We start from the raw sequence: 18,232 nt of genomic DNA on the forward strand, positions 1-18,232 counted from the left end.
GACTGCTCACATTTGTTTGTAAATTCCTAATATATACCAGGGGTTTTCATACTTTTTGATGTCTAATAAGATCTCCTAATATGATGATAGCTGAAGGTAGCTATACTTTCATGTAGTGTAGCTACTCATTTAAACTGTGTGTGGCTTCAATGGCTTTTATACTGTCGCTGTATTGAAATATTTGCTAGTTGACATTGCATTTTCTTTAACCTGCTATTATGGTTAGATGTATAAACCTGAAGATAAACATTTTCAATTAAATTCAGATTCATATTTGTAAAGTATAATTATATACTTATAATTATATACCCCAAAATATTTTTTTAAAATACTGCTAAAAATAGTTTAATTATTTAAAAGTGCAGTATGTAATATTGGCTGAAAGCTAGTGGTTGAAATGGGTACTGCAGTCAAAAATTAAAAAAATTAATTGTTTCTCCCGCCTCGAGTCATGCGACGCTCACGCAGATTGCCAAATTGGGACACGCAACAGGAACAAGCACAATCAAAAAATGGAAGGCGACAGATAAGTTGATGAGTTGATTTTTCAGTTTCTGGATATAGAGCTTTTTGGTGCATTGATGTCGAGGCTTTTTGGGTTAGGTAGAATCTGCGATCTCTGACCTAGTTTGTTTGCTGGCTTCCATGCGCTGTATTTCCCGCCAACTGTCAAGTAGCAGGCAGGATCACACAGACTAAAACTAAAACAGGCATTCCGACACGGAACGCACAATTAAGTAGAATAATTGGCTGTAGCATTGTTTTTCGGAGAAACAAGTTTGTCATCTTAGCATGTTTCCTAAATCGCAAACATATTATGGTATTTTTATGCTTTATACAGTAAAAAAAAAATGTCATGCACCTTTAAAGTTATAACATGACAGCACTAAAAATGAAAAAGAAAACGATTTAAAAAAAAAAGTTTCTGTTCTCTCAAATTTTCTAAACCCCGGTTTAAAAAAAACGTGAAATACACAAAAGGGAAAGAAGAGACCCAAGCTGTCCCAGTTCTGGCCTGGAATTCACTAGACAGTTTCCTCTGATCTCAAGGTTGCTGAGATAACATCACATATAATTGCTGTGATCTTAAAGCAATGCCGAAGGGAGGATCCAAGCTGCTAAGAGACATGACCTACCCTAACCATCAAAGATTGTTCCAGTCTACTGGACCAGAATAACAGCCTCAGCAAATTTTCATCTCTAGCAGCATCTCTTGTCTAAGTCAAGTTTTGTCTTAAGGGAGTGGCTAGACATCAGCATTGAGGACTATGACAACTTGTAGTGTCTCATTTATGGCAGTGGTAATGTAAGAATCCAGGCAGACAGCAATTAAAACATTCAAGGTTATGAGTGAGATCTTTCTTCTTGGCCAGATGTGAGGAAAAAGTGTGTGAATGCAAGTGTGGTGTGTTTTGAATTCCCTTCATCTAAAAATCTGTGTGTAAAAGCACACATCTTATTAGTAATATTTTCTCTTTTTTTACCAAACTCAGTTTGCATCAGACAGATTCAAATCTCTCTTAATCCATGTCTGTCTACCACAGAGAGCGAAAGACACTTTTGATGAATCGTTTTAATATTCATTGCATTTTAATGTCATTCAACCACAAGACAGCATTTTCCAGTTTCTATTTGAGTTTAGTCTGCATTATATACTCCGATTTTCCTTCAAACTTGGCTGTGTAGACTTTAGCCAACACTGGATCTTCCCGACTTTCATTTTGAAACTGAAAGCACTGTTAAGTCCCTGGACTTTGTACAACAGATTAAAATTCCTGAGGGGACAGTTTATTTGCAATCAGTGAACAAAAACTGTGGTACACAACACGGAACAAACTGGGGGTGTTGTGGTAGTCACATTCTTCTCAGGGATTCACGGAGAGATTTCTGAGAAATGATGAAGACATGGGTTATGTCTTCACCCCATCCTTTCTGAGTTTTATTAAGCTTTATTTTTTGGCCTTTTATGAGTATATATGAGACAGGAAGCAATGGGAAGGAGAGAGAGGGGAACAGGACTGGCAAAGGACTTTGAGCCGGAACTTGAACTAGGGTCGCCTGAAGCACAGGCTATTGCTCTGACAACATATGAATTTTTGTATTCACAGAAGTTTTAAAGAAATAAGTTTAAAAATCTTAAAAACTTTAAAAATCTGTCATCATTTTCTCACCCAAAGCTTTCCAATGTCCAGCATTTGTACTTTGAGAACCAAAGTATCATAGAAGTCATCCATGTATCTTGTGCATTGTATTCCAAGTCTTCTGATAGCCATATGATACTGTAGTTTTGATGTGACAAAACAGATTTTTCCCTCCTGTGAGCTGTGAGCTGTGCAAAGAGAATTTGATTGAGTCAGTAGTGGTGAACTCGTGAGTCCGATAAACCCGATTCATGAGCAAATGACTCAAATCGGTTTTGTGAACCGTTTGTGAACTTAAAAAGAATGACTTCTCATAAGCTGCCATGAATGTGCAAAGAATGGAACAACATGAAGGTAAATAATAACATTTTAACTAAACTATGCCTTTTACAGACCCTCATTAATTATACACATCAGCCTCCTTTCCCTGAATCAGGTTTTTCTGAAGTTGAAGAATGTTTACATTCTTTCTGTCTTGACCTGCCATCCTAACACTAGTGGGTCGTTGCATTTCGTGTGTGTTCTCTGTATGTTGTTTTTTACACTTAGAAACAGCCCAAGAATGCCAGTGATTGCCACCCACCACCAATATATATTTTACAAGATCACAGAAGTTGCACTATAAAAAAAAATAAAAAAAATACTACTTGAATTCATGGTCGGTTAGTTTAATAGGAGTCATCGAGAGCCGTTAAACCCCAGTGCACTGCCCTATGGTTTGCCTCCAGCATGCTGTCAGAGTCTCTGCACACATTCCAAAAGTTAACATAAATACATTCAATCAACCTCAATGACAGCTGCACTCCCTGCAACACAGTCCCGTTAAAACCAATCTCTGGGATTTGACTTGTTGCTTCTAAGAGCACAGTCACCGTGTCTGTCTTTAACTAGAAGGGATTATTTTCACTGTGTCATGACATTGCTGCTTGCCTCCTCAGACCTGGGATAATCCTTAACTCATGATTTAGGTGGCCTTAAGTGTTTCTAAAACAGGAAACGTCACCATGAAATCAAAATGAACAATTCTTTCTTTTCTTTATTTATGTAATATTGCAGTAATTATTAAAAATGATATATCTGTGCACATCATTATTATTATTTTTTAATTCATGTGCCATTGTAATCAAAACTTCCTCTTCCACTTGCAGCAACATCTCTTCTCTGATGACGTGTTTACTGGTGTGAGGGCGGGACAACCTGTCACTCACATGAGATCACAGCAATAGCAAACTACAATGATGAATCAACGATCCAATCAATTACAAATGGTCACAATCAAGTGACATTTTTTTTCTTGTTCGAGAAGCCGTTTCACTTAAATAGGGAAGAAAAGACTTTCACGACTTCTGTTTCATGCAGACTTTAAAGTGAAAAAAATAAAGACCTGCTCTATGACTCGATAACGATGTCCAGTTTATGAACAAATCATTATTTGAGCCGATTATTTTTATTGAACCTATTGAATCGTATTATGTCGCATCGGATGATTTGTGAATTCAACTTATCCAACAGCAGTGAGCAACTGATTCAATGATCCGGACCGAGTGAATAGCTTGTGTTTTGTGTGTTATTAGGAAGGAAAATTAGGTAAATTAAACACAATTCTCCTTTTTGTATTATGCATGTACAAGTGGTTAAATTCATCAAAGGTGCTGTATGTAACTTTTTGACTGTACTAAAGCACAAAATTACCATAAAAAGTTTTCAGATATTTAGGAAACCATCTAAGTTCACATTTGTTTCTTTGAAAAACAATGTTACAGCCAATTATTCTACTTCCGTGTCGGAATGTCTGTTTTTGTTTTGGTCTGTGGGATTCTGCCCACTGCCAATTTATTCACCCAATTGTATTTCGACACCCCAGATTGCCAGCTGGCAGAAAACACAGCGTATTGTAGCCACGGAGGCCGGCAAACAAATTAGGTCAGAGATCGCAGATTCTACCCGACCTAAAAAGCCTCGGCATCCATCTAAAAAGCTCTATGTAAAGAGGCATATTAAAATGCGGATGAATCAACTCATAAACTTACAGTGTACAGTGCTTAGCATAAGTGAATACCCCCATGCTAAAGTTGACTAAAAAAAGGAATAAAAAATCATCTTAATGCTCTTAATGCCTTATTTAAAAAATAAAATAGGAAAAATCCAACCTTTAAGGACACCAATTTTCTTTGTGAATGCATAATGTATCATAAATAAATAAATAAATATTCTTCCTTAAAATACAGGGGGCATAAGTCAGGACACCCCTAAATTTCCATAGAGCCAGGCAGATTATATGTTAAATTTCCATAGAGGCAGGCAGATTATTATTTTTAAAGCCCAGTTATGTCATGGATCCAGGATACTATGCATCCTGATAAAGTTCCCTTTCAGTTAGCCTAATAGCTGGTTTGATTTGATTTGAGAGATGATCTGGAAAATACCCAATGCCAATTGGAGACACTAATTCATGGATGTTTTTTATAGGCTGATTGTTTTAGACATGGTGGTAATGGATTATAATGTTACATTTTTCTTAGTGTAAGCTATATAAAGGTAAAATTATTAAATAATTTCAAATCAAATCAATACTCCTTGTCCATTTTCTGAGTAGCCATTTAATATGAGGGATAATTTACTTAAAATAGGATTCAATTAAACTGTTTTCCGGAGAAGCATGATCATAATAAAGCAAAAGAAGAGCCACCTGTAACATATGTGTTCTGTATCCAACCACACGCATGCACCAGGATGCCCGTTAACCTCTGTTTTAATTGCCAATTACATACACTGCATGGTTTACATAGAAGAAAACCGCTGTGAGAAAAACGACTCTTTTCATTTATGAGAACGCTGTATTGCTTTTAATGTTTACCATCTGCATGCTGGAGCAGTCACGCAGTTAGTGGTCATAAATGTTGGTTTTTGGCATTGTTCTCATGTGGGAAAAAATAAACGTCGACTATGTTTTGCTTTCAAACAAGCATACGCTTTTCTATTAATTTTGGAAATACAAAGCGAAACATTTCCACAACATTTTGTGGCTTACGCTTATGACCTTCTAATGATCCTGAGAGAATAAAACACATTACAACAATGTTGATTCAGGAACTAAATAAAAATGAAAAGCACCAGCCCACATAGTCTGCAGTGAAGATCTTGATAGCTGATTAACTTTCATGTTCTGTTGTATTGTATTTTTCCACAATGCTTTTTTCCCAGGGTCAAATTCACTCCAAACAGAAACAACATTACTAGAACGTCAAATAAAATAAAATAGTGGTAAAATATTAGGATAAAGTTACGCCTACTTTTGATTAGTTCAGAGGAACACATTAAAATAATTTAAAGGGAAAAAACAAGTTAGTTTCAAAATTGCCATGAATATTTTGCTCAAACATCATGGGGTTTTAATAACATGGTGGTTAATTATATAAATATTATGAATGATTCAGAACCTTTTCCTTTGACATGGCACAGAGGTGAGACACTCTTACCCTGCCCAGAGGGATCAAGGCCTGGGAAGGGGTTTTGGTGTGATCCTGCTGTGTCTTTAAACCAACCAGAGCAGCAGTGCTCCACTGGGTAGCCACTGTGTTCTCAATGAACCGTGGAGCGCTGGGGGTTTAATGGCAGTAAGAGTTAAGAAAGCAAAGGGATGAGGAAAGAAAGCCCTTCTTTGTGCAAGTGGATGAGGGGAGAGACCATCCACAACCTTCGACTTCCACCCCCGCCCCAACACTAGCTCTTGCTTTACTATCGTTTTGGACTATAGCGTAACCAAACACAAGATCAATGGAGGAATGAGCACTGAAACCCCACAAAAGCCAAACATGCTTCCTTTCTGGGTTCATTTTAAAGTCGGAAGCAATACATTTAAAAAAAATCAAATAAAAGATATGTATAGCTTGCATCCAAATCTCAAATGCGAATGTAAAAGTGAAATGAGTCCCTTAAGATGTTTTGAGTAAAAACACACCAGTCAAATTCAGGAGTAACATAAAGTACATTAAAATTGATTATAGCATGCATAACAGTATTTTCTTTTTGAGGAACCCAAAACCAAGACAGACTTCAACAGCCTTCATCTGCAACAGGACACTGCTGTCACAAAGACCATGTGATACTTTGTTTTCTTTTTTCCTCCACCTTAAATTAAAAGGTGGGAGTTGGCTGTACTCCACTGCATGGCTGGTATAAAGGCCAGCATTCATAAGCTCACACACGCAGACTGTCAAGGAGTGTCAACATCCTGACAAAAATGCATAATACTGGGTGTGAAAGCGAGAAGTGGTCTCCGTTTTATTACAAGTAACTGTAGCCGTTGTGTTTCATTTCAGCCAACAACAAAAAAAGAAGTCATCTTTTACTCACCCCTCCTCAAATCTGTATGCCATATGCAATATCTCTTCATATTAAGAAAGAAAGGTTTGGAACGACATGAGTAAATAATTCATTTCAGGTGAAATATTCATTTATAATTATAAATAATTTGTGATTTAAACTTGTTTTGGATTTTTATTTCTTTGGGATATTGATTATTCATACCCAAATTTCACACAAAATTCTACTGAATTGAAACCAATAGTAGTCTGTCCCAAATATTTATTAACATTCCCAAAGAGAGAGGAGTGTAAAGCTTTCTAGTCCAGATATATCTGGTCTTATCGGCCTAGTTGGGAATTCTGCCAAGGAATGGAACATCCAGCCTGGCAAACTGGGGGAGTTGTGCACCTTCATTTTTGATATGTTCCTGACAGCATTCCAGCAACGAATCAATAAAACAGCGGTAGAAAGAGAATCACTGAAGCTACCAGCTTGGCCTGGTAGCAAACTTGAACACAGATATCAGATAATATCACATTATTTAACAATTCCACCACAATTAACATTCAACATTCAGAAATATTTAACATTATAAGCATAAAATACGGTCATTGTTGACTTATTTTTATATTAATGGAATTGCTTGTTTCAAAGAATAGGCAATGTTTCCATTTTGTATAGCTCAAGTGACCAAACAAATATTTACAGCTGGTCACAGGGCTTGTCCTGTACTATGTCAAAGTCAGGGTAAGGAGAGCAGTGACAGTGGAAACAGGTCAGAATGTGGACCTGCAGACTCGTGTATTAATGCTTATCAGCAGATATCCAGACCAGAGCCCTGCATGATCTGTCTGTACATCTAGTCTGAGTGCTATATTTACAGCTGGCCTTTCCTGTATGTAAGTTGAAAACTTAGTAATACCCACCCCCATCTTTACCTGAGTTTCTGAGCATAGTTTGCCAGATAATTGTCTGTAATACAGCTATTTCATTAATAATGAATTCCACTCTCAAATGATATATTGGTTGAATTTGTTGCTTTACTTAAATCTTTCCTTAAACTGACCAACTTTTTATGTCTATTGTTTGTGATGCAGATACTGTCAATCTGTTAACTGTTTACTTTTTTATTTGTAACTTTTGCTACGGTCATAATACATAACTTATATGAAGTTGAAATCAACAATAATGCTGCACAGATAATCCGAGACATCAAATCGTAGGCTGTACACACACAGATAAAATTATGATTTCACTTGCCTTTCCTATTCCAGGGGAACCCATAGCAATGGCAAAAATGTTATTTGAAAAAGAAATTAGAAATTGGCCTCAGATCTACTTAAATGGTCTTAAGTGCCTGATTTCTCACTCAAGATGGACAAATACTTTGCTGCACACTGAATTATTTTTTATCTGTGCCTTTCTCATTTAGTGAGAGATATGTTCTCACTCCCATCACACAAATCACCATGACGAATGTCAGATTAAGAACAAAGACACAATCATTTGATGCACAAATGGTGCTCAGCAAACCATATAAATCTGGATTTTCGGCTGTCAGGGAATATTTCAAACCACAGTATGTTTAATATGACTGCAAAAATGACAGATTTGGGTTATAAATGTTGTGGTTGTAAAACAAACCGCTAAAATGCTGCACTTAAACAGGTGGTTATTCTACAACACTGGTTTTCATACAGTATGTGGCTTTAACCTTATTGTCTGTCACAGCAGTTTTTTATGCAAATATGTGCAACAAAATGGGTTTAAAGTTTATTTAGGAGCACCTTAGTTTTGAAGAACCAGAAGTTTTAACTCCACGGTGCATTTTAAGCCGGGCGGCTCACCTTTGTTGGCTTTGGCACTTGCTGTGCTTACGGTCTTATTGCTTTGGCTTCTGTCTGAGAGCACCCACTCAAATCTTCAGCAGTTGAAGTAGCTAACCGAGAAGCTCTAAAAATGTCTGTCAAGTGAGGTGCCTCTCATCTTCTGATACTTTTCCTTTATAAGCGTACTCCGGCTGCTTTTGTAGTTAAGGTTAACCCCATTAGATCACCCTGACATGTGTCCCTTTGGGTAGTGTCGAGGCAGTGGGGTTAATTCTATAAGGCACGCTTCTAAATTCACTGTTCTCCCCCAAACCTCATGACTTTCCCTTTAGAGTCTAAAGAGGTAAACTGCATTTCCCCAATCTTCTGCAAGTATCACGCTTCAGATGGTTTATAGGTTCTGTGTAGCTCGTAAGTCCCCGTGGGCTGATTTAAATTGATGACTTGCATGGAATGCTGTAGTGAACCACTGGCTGTCCTTCCTCTACTTTTATCATAAAACGGTGCTAAACTAGGCTTAAAACATTACTGGGTGATGAATTGGCTGCAATTTATCATAAAGGGAAAATATCAAAGACATTGTATTGGCCAGAGTTGTTTTATAGAAGTTGGGGTGGCCAAATCTGGCAGGAACTGAATCAATACTCTTAGAGGTTAGGCCTCTTTGTTAAATAATGACCAGAACTAATTGAGTATAATCAGTTTACCTTGTTACCATCTGCTTTTTTATTGTACAATATGGGGGCGAGTGGAGGACAGAGGTTAAAATATTATCAAAGTCTCATGCTATGTTCTCTGTAATGTCCCGTCAAGCCTTCCTGTGCTTCATGTAAACATTTCTCGTTTCTTGATGGATGATCTTGGCAGTATGCATATGTTTTGCTTAAAACCTCTGTGTATTTTATTGCTGATTAAAGACCAATTACTTCTGTCTAACAGCTCTGCAATTTTTTTCTAAATCTGCACAAACAACTTTGCAGTCAGACACCCCACATTAATAATGTAAAGGAGCACAGACTTTATTTGGAGGAAAATATTATTGTTGGAAAAGAGTTTTACAGCCACTAAGTTTCTTTCACAATTGAAATAAAGAATGTCGTTCTGTTTTTACAAAGTTGTCGGTTTGTTATGTCCAACAAAACTGCAAACTTTTACATGCTGGTGTCTTAGTTAATAAATATTTAAGATATTATATTCAAATATCTGTCATACAGATCCAAATATTCAGACATACAGTATGTTTGACCATTATAAAAACATTGTAGGCCTATATCTCCCGCCAGTAAGATTTTCACACAAAAGGTTTTTTTTCAGCTGCAGGGGGCATTAAATTCATCAAAAGTGATAGAAAGACGTTGTTATAAAAAATATACATAAAATGTATTTCTTTTGAGCTTTCTATTCATCAAAAAATCTTGAAAGAAATGAATCACTTTTTCTAGAAAAATATTAAACAGCACAACTGTTTTTTACATTGACAATAAGAAATGTTTCTTGAGCAGCAAATCAGCATATTACAATGATTTCTGAAGGATCATGAATAATGATGCTGACAATTCAGCTTTTGTCTTGGAATAAATTACATTTTAAAATGCATTAAAAATAGAAAACCTTTGAAATGTATTCAAATAGAAAAAAAAAACTGTGATAATGTTTTACAGTATAACCATTTTATTTTTTATCTTATATTGAAGACTTCTTTCAAAAATGTTTAAATGTTTAACGAATCCAATCTTTTGAATGGAATAGTGTATACAACAACTGTGTTAAATGACATCATTGTAATAGCAAAAGCTTCTGAGCTGTGGCCCACTGCTTGGTTAACATGTTCTCCAGTACATATCAAGCAACGGGATGCTAATTTGGCTGATGTGACTTTAAATCTACTTTGTAACATTTTCCCCAATCACATTTCTCCACATAATTGTCAACATCACAAAAAAGGCAAAAACAAAATGTTACGTTAGAAACATGAGGAAATGTTTTAGCAATTTTTTATGTTAAGTGTATTTTTAAATGTAATTCCATTAGACGTTTTGTTCAGTCTGTTCAAGTCAACACGTGACTTAAGAGTTCCTGCTTTAAGTTTCGAAGCTTTAATCTCTTTGTTGCTCCCTCGTGAAATGGGAATATAGCCCTTGACCTTCCCACTTCCACTTGCCACAATTTATAAAGTAGCACGACAGGAAACATGTGTTACCTCTTTTTGCACTCCCCCATTGTCCAGGATTGAATTCATGACTGTGTGCACTGTTGGTACACGGGAGCCAGTTTTTGTTAAGTTTACAAATCTAAATCCCTAGTGAGTCAGTATGCGACATTATAATGATTTTTCCATCACAAACAGCCTTAAAGGGATAGTTCACCCAAAAATGAAAATTCGGTCATTAATTACTCAACCTTGTGTCATTTCAAACCTGTAAAACTTTCATTCGGAACACAAATGAAGACGTTTTTAATAAAATTAGAGCCAGTTCTGACAGCTACGCAACTACCTTTTTGACGCTTCAAAAAGTTTATAAAGAGATCATAAAACTAATCCTTATGAATTGAGCGGTTTAGTCAACTTTTTTTTTTGAAAAGACACACAATCACTTTATGAACAGATTGAATTTAGGCTTTTATTCAAGCTCAAACTTGCTGCGTAACACGAGAATGAACCTCATTGGCACGTCAAGTAAGCACCCTTGAGCTTCCGTTTAACTGATGTGTGCGTTGATGATTGATAAATTAAATCTCTGTTCATCTATGATCTCTTTATGAACTTTTTGATGCATCAAAGTTGTAGTTGCGTAGCTGTCTATGGAGGGACAGAAGTCGCTCAGATTTTATTTAAAATATCTTTATTTGTGTTCCGAAGATGAACAAAAGTCTTACGGTTTTGGAACGTCATGAGGGTGAGTAATTAGCAGAAGTTTCATTTTTGGGTGAACTAAACCTTTAATACACCATCCAGTCTGGTCATTAAAAAGCATTTACAAAATATGCCTGTCAAAATCCCCTCAAAATTAGAGAGAACATGCATCCCTGTTTCTCAGAAATCTGTTGGTTCATCCCACTACAACATAAGATAACACAGACATTCTTTGGAAAACAGAGATTCATATAATTCATCTTGACTAAATAACCAATTTCTTTACAGAGGCAGGGCAAGACCTTCACATAAGAAATGCTCTCCTTTTGCCAATGCACAGACTGATGGACATTCTCACAGCTCCATTCTTTTTGTTCCATTAACCTTGGGGGAGCTGGTGAACACAGCTTTTGTGAGAAAAGACAGATGCAATCAGAGGATTCACAACAGAAGCATAAAATGTCATATCCCAATCAGCAGGGCGTCCTAGGGGTTTATTTACTTTTTAAGTAACAGATTCAGTTTTTATTTTAATTTTGTTATATGAAGATCACATTCAAACTGATTTTGAAATGCTTTTGATTCCTTCATCATGTTTTGCTCTTTTCAGATGGCTTTTATGTATAGATTGAAAACTAATTAGGGAATTTATCATAAACAATTTCAATATTTAGTCTTATATTTTACTGTCTCACAGTTGTGGTGTCATTTCCACCACTAAACAATTTAGCTTCTAATAAAGTGTTTTCATATGTTATTGTACTTGTTTACACTGTAAGACATGCTAAATTACTGGACAATTTAAGCCTTAAATGCATAAATGTTTCGCCAATCATGATTACATTTTCGGGTCTTTAGCGACCCGGCTCTAAATCTAACATGGATAGATCTCTCTACATGCCCCGATAATATAAAGAGAGAACAATTACAGAAGAATAACATTAAGCATATTTTGTTATTTTTTGGAGCTTGGAAGTGTTCAGTTCGAGTAGATGTTTTGCTCTGCTGTAAATCGCTGAGCCATTTCAAGTTTTGCTGATGATACTTCCTATTCTTTTGTTTTCTGCCTGCGGTCACTATGAGTGAAACGTCACTTCATCAATGTGTATCAGACATCACCACCTTGTGAAATAAAGGTGAATTGCACTTATTCAGTCATCAAAGATTCAATTATTGTTGTTAAGAAAAAAATATACTTACACCGTTACACACCTCGGGTCGTTATACAATATTTTACTTATACAATTTTTACAAAAAATGAATGGGAAAACAGGCATTTTTTAAAATAATTGTATTATATTTTTACTTGTTATATTGTTTATGATGAATTGTATGCGTTTAAGGGTTAAATGAACTACTGAGTGTGAAAAGCATGTTTTCTTAAAAGAGTTTACATAAAGTCCAAATTTAGATGAAATAATTTAGATAAAGTCCACCAGGCCAGAAGTGCCCTTATAGTTGAAGAAACACCAATTTATGAGATCATCTGTTTTGATTTATAGTTCCATACTGCTTTAAATCATACTGATGGGTTGGTTATTCAGAGTCTTAACCTGTGAACACCTGTGAAAGTCAGAAAAATGCAGCTCCTTTTGGTCAATCCAGGAGAACACTGAACATGCACTTTAAAAACGTGACAGTGAGAACTTTAGTGTACTGAAGAGCTTTATGGTTTCTTAGTAGACAGAGATCTTTTTCCCTCACAAAGTTCAAAGCCGGAGCATGTTGAACCTATTCATTCTTCTGTATTTCGAGTCCTGAAAGTTACACAAAACACAGGATGAATTCTGTTTCTCCCAGCCAATAAAGCAGACTGTAGACGGTGTGGACTTTAATGGACTTAGGACTGTACTTTTAAGGCAGTGTCTGAATACTCCATTAATGAACTGCCACTCAGATTGGGAAACACATTTAGATATATGTTGCTTGTCCTCTTAGTGTTATTCTTTACAAGGACATGTTTATCAGCTGCAGACGGTGCGGTGATGCTGCCTTGTTGTAAGCTTTGAATGCTTCACATTGATGGAGAACAGGCCTACTCCTGTCAAACTCTCCCAATTTGAGCTGTTAATTATACAGCACTGTGTAGCTGTACATGAGCAAGCAGTCGGCTCTGAGGGCTAAATGATTTTACTGCGGATACTGATTCTGATCTCACCCACCACTGTGACAACCACAAATTTAAGGTCAATGTGAAAGGAAAAGACATTTAACAATCATTCTCTTTATGATTCCCAGTAAGTGGGCACTAGGTTGGAGCCGATCCCGGACCCTTACATCCCTTTTATCTGTAGGGTTTCATTCACTTGCTGATTGTGTGTTAGACACTGAACCTTTCCAAAGTGTAGTTGAAATCCCCATTCACACTCATTTGGAAGCGAAAAGGGTAGGAAACATAAATGTTGCACCACCACATCTATGCCAGCGCCCAGGAACGTTACTTACACGCCATAAACTGCCTGGTGGCTAAAGGGGAGAATGTCTAGATGGAAAGAAATATGAAATTTCTTGGGTGGAGTTGTGCATCAAGCGCTGAGAGTCTTTCAAATAAAGAGCTCTCTTTGTGGGCTCTTTTCTAAGACCGACAAAGCGCATGCTTAATCCGGCATTCCTTTAAACCCAGGCTCATGTAACGGCATTTAGGCAGGGGCCGATATAAGCAGTTTAACTTTGAGATCCAAATCTCTGGAGCTATAGCAGTGAAGACACAACCTCATAGCTGAAGTACAAAGTGACATGAAAATAAAACTCATAGAAAAAAATCGAATTAATTAAATGTAATAAAATATTTAATTATCTTATTTTATTTTAAGCTATTTGAATTGGCTTCAGACTGCTGATAAAATGGACCCAAATGGGACAGAAAATAAAAAATGTAAAATCTAGTTGGATAAGCTTTGGAAAACATTCGGTTTTGTCAGACATCATTTGGTTAGTGCACACACAGTGTTAGCTGCAACCAGCCATACACTGAATGTCTGATTCACAAACAAATTACTCTTATGAACTGATTCTTTTTAATAGGACAGTCAAAAAGATTTATGACACAGCCTCAAATTCGGTCATGAGGTAGCGGTTTAAATTACACTAAATGAGTCAATGAATTGTTCAGAGCCATTACTGAGTTTAAAACTGACTCAAATTTAAAAAAAAATCTATTTGAAATTAAGCGTAAATCATTATTATGATTATATATTAAAGGTTTGTGAGTCATATGACTACATCATATGACAGACTGGTTATTAATATGACAACATGATTTACATATTGACAACATAGAGTTTGCTGTCAATCAATAATGGTAACAACAAAACATTCAAGACATTCAGAGTAATATAAGATGAATGTACAATCAGTATCACTAGAGTGACAGCATCAAATTTTAAAACAAATTTCTACAAAAGAAATCCTGGTTAATATAAATTAAATTGCTATAGTCAAAATCCAAAAATGTCCCATCATCAAAGCACACAGCCAACTGTTGTTAAAAGCAAAAGTAGTAAGAACTGAAGTGCTCCTTAACAACCATTTTTATTGAGAGAGTCTGTAATTTATCTACTAAAAAAAAAACAATTTGGTTAATAAATGTTTCATTTTAGAAGCCAATGCTCTCCAGTGTTTTATCTGGATCTGTGCTGCCTGTGATAATGAAGCCATGTACAGTCAAAACCATATTATTATTCAATTCTGTTTTCTTGGTTTGCAGGCAATCTGTAATTAATGAGTTTGGTTTTGAATGCATTTGTGGGAGAGTGGAAAGATAGAAATGATGAAAGGTTGCAGAACAGTAGAGTCTTTGTTCAATGCTATGATGCCCTGTATTTTCTTTTCATGTATGACACTCCGCGTTTTTTCTCTCCATCACCCATCATCTTCTGTCTCTCCCTGTCTCCTTCCATCTGTCTTTCCCTTTCAGGTTCCCCTTAATCCTGCACCATACATTCCATACAGGCACATCAGTCTGTTTAAAGGCCTTCAAGAAGCTATAGTATCTGAGTTATGATCCATATTCTTTTCAGTAGCTGCAGATTCCCAGGATGAGCAAGAAGGATAGGAAATATAAAACCTATAAACTTCACATGTGTAGCGGTTACAGTTGTGCTCACATTTTTTTAACCCTTTCTGAGAATGTGCATTAGGAATGTGCAATATGTTCAATGGTCAAAATAATACACTTCCCGGTCTAATAACAATGGTCCACTAAGGTTTTATTAGACCCTGTTTCTAAATCAAAGCCACTTGTGCATTTATTTGATCAAAAATACAGTAAAAACAGTAATATTGTGAAATATTATTACAATTTAAAATAACTGTTTCTATTGTATATTAAAAAGTAATTTATTCCTGTGATGGCAAAGCTGAATTTTCAGCATCATTACTCCATTCATCAGTGTAACACGATCCTTCAGAAATCATTCTAATATGCTGATTTGCTGCTCAGGTAAATTCACCCTTTCAATCTTCATAATTTATATATTATTTAAATAAAATAGTCAGGGCTGTGATGCAGGTGTAAACGTGACATGTTTTTAAATTCATCATATGTGGTTTATCCATTTAGAGGTGTTGGCAAATGGCATGCATCATATCATGATTCAAATTGTCACAGGTCATAGGTCAAATAGTTGTAGAGAGATACTGGCTGCATGGTTCCTGTACTCCATGAGTTTCCCGTCCCTCCCTATAATCAGTCTAAACAGTTTGGTTTGCTCTCAGATCTAGTCATTGAGAACTTTCCCCAACGGACTGCACAGAATACAGATGTCATGATGAGTGGACACATTTGTTTCAACTCAATTAGAAAGTTCCTGTCTTATCTCTCCTCTAAAAGCCAGTATAGCACTGGTGTAGATCTGAAAATGGAGGGCTTTCTTTTCCCTGAAGACAACAGTGAGAGCACAGGAGGGTTCATAGATTGAACTGAGTATGGGATTTGTATAGTAGGCCTGCAGGCAAAAGGATATTCATCTGAGAAAATGATAGCTGGATATGTCCGCTGCTATGAGGCTCTTTGAGATAAGGCAGCCTGCCACTCTTCTTAGTTTACAGTGAACTCAGCAGTTGCCTTGCTTAATCTATTATTCATACATAGCTTCAATTATCAGAGTTACTTGCAAGTAAAGGAATGTTTTGCTGCTGTTTGAGGATGCAAGTGGGAGAGTGAAGGGATAATTGTTACGCTTTTAGCATTTCGCTTATTTATTCCAATTATATTCCAGACATACAGTATTAGCAGCCATTACCCATGTCAGTTAAATTTATAGCAAGTCAGAATTAAACTTGAAGTACACAAAAAGGCTAATGTTACATTCACCTAGGCTGTATAATTGTAAAATGATGTGATTAAACAGTTAATGAAAAAGCCGTTGAATGTGCATATGCAATAGTGGTGCAGGGATGACATGCTTTTGTAGGCCAGCCAGGAAGTTAGCATTCCCCTGGTTCCCTCGATTTTTCCATTGGCTTTTGGATTATTGTGGAAAATAAGGTCTGAAAAGCTGGTCTTGGACTTGGTCAGATCCAACACTGATCCTACAATGTTATCAAGAGTTCCTGAAGATCTTAATGACCTCTCTCAGTAGTGTTTAATCAGAGTTGGAGCTGATCTTTGCCACTTTTAACATTTTCTCTGAAATTGAAGTTATAATAGTTTGTGAGAGCATGATTATGAACACAATGAGGCTGTGAAAGCGGACCAGTGAATAGATGAGTTTACCTGTTTGGCTAATGACGTTTAATGTCCCCCGACAACCTCTGTAATACCATTTAGACACTCTTTTAGCAACCGGCTTAAACAAGACAAGTAAAGGCTGTAAAAAATCACTAGAGAGTATTATGTTTTTTACATAGTAAGGCAAGTGTAACTGTCGTAGGCCAGTAAGAGCTGTGCATGTAAACCTCACTCCCCTGATCACAAGATTGTACATGCATTTTTCATTCACTGTTACATTTACCACCTCATAATGTTACTATTATGGTATAGCCTATATTTTTGTAATTTAGCTACCATATCAGGCCAGAGAGAAACACATTATATGTGACATTTGAAGGATATTGAAGCTATTGATATTTTGTGTCATATCCCAATAACTTTTAGAGTAACAATAATTACACTTAAGAATGTTAATAACTTAATTGTGACAGTGCAAGGACAATAATTCTAGCCTTTGCCAGCTGGTTGCTTCAGTAATGGGCGGGACTAGGCAAGCAGTAATCTCACTGGCTATTGCTCACCATTTACTTTCCACATTTATTTCAGCAAACCACTGAGGGAATACAGCGTCCAACATCCTGCCAACCAGTGGTTTGAGTCGACTGAGCTGCTGATCATATGCAAACTACAATTTTAGTTTGTGTATTGTTAGTTAATTTTTATATATTTTAATACAATTTTAATTTACTGTAAAAGTAAAGGACTTTACTTAAAAGTACTTTACTTTACTTTACTTTAAGAAAAAAAAGAAATATACAATATAACAATAACATATATCAGTAAAGTATAGTTAGATTAAGGTTCCAAGTAATGAATAAAATAAGATTTAAAAAATAAATGTATTTTTTTTTTTCATTTTGTTACAGTTTTCTGTTTTTTTGTTGTTGTTTTTTTGTTAAGACTGGTCTCTTCCTATATGACTTCCTGTACAGATTTTTTTTTTAAGTGAGGTTGACCGGTTTACACAAACAGTTAAAGAAATGTCTTTTTGGACAGAAAAGACAGAGTTTGTTTTTTCAACTCTTCTTCTGGTGTCTTTGGTTTTCCCTTCCTGTTCATTCCTGTCATCACTGGGCCGCAACCTGAACAATGGAAGAGGGTTACATCTTATTTGATTTAGTGCATGGGAGTCTTGTTACACAAAACACACACACACACACTTTAGACCTCAGGCTGAAATGATCAGATTCCACACAGAGGTTGTGGAATGAAGCATAAGACCTGGTTTCTATTAACCCTGATCAAGAGGGCAGTGTCACAAGTCTTGAGGGTGAACTGAGCTACCTGAACCCCAAAAGAGATCCTTTGTGTCAACTAAACTTATGGGAAACACACACACACACACTACTGACAGAAATTAACATTTTTATTCAGCAAGCAAATTGGA

Source organism: Rhinichthys klamathensis, unplaced genomic scaffold (genome assembly GCF_029890125.1).
Source record: "Rhinichthys klamathensis goyatoka isolate OS25496 unplaced genomic scaffold, OSU_Roscu_1.1 h1tg000281l_1, whole genome shotgun sequence".
Lineage (NCBI taxonomy): Eukaryota > Metazoa > Chordata > Actinopteri > Cypriniformes > Leuciscidae > Rhinichthys > Rhinichthys klamathensis.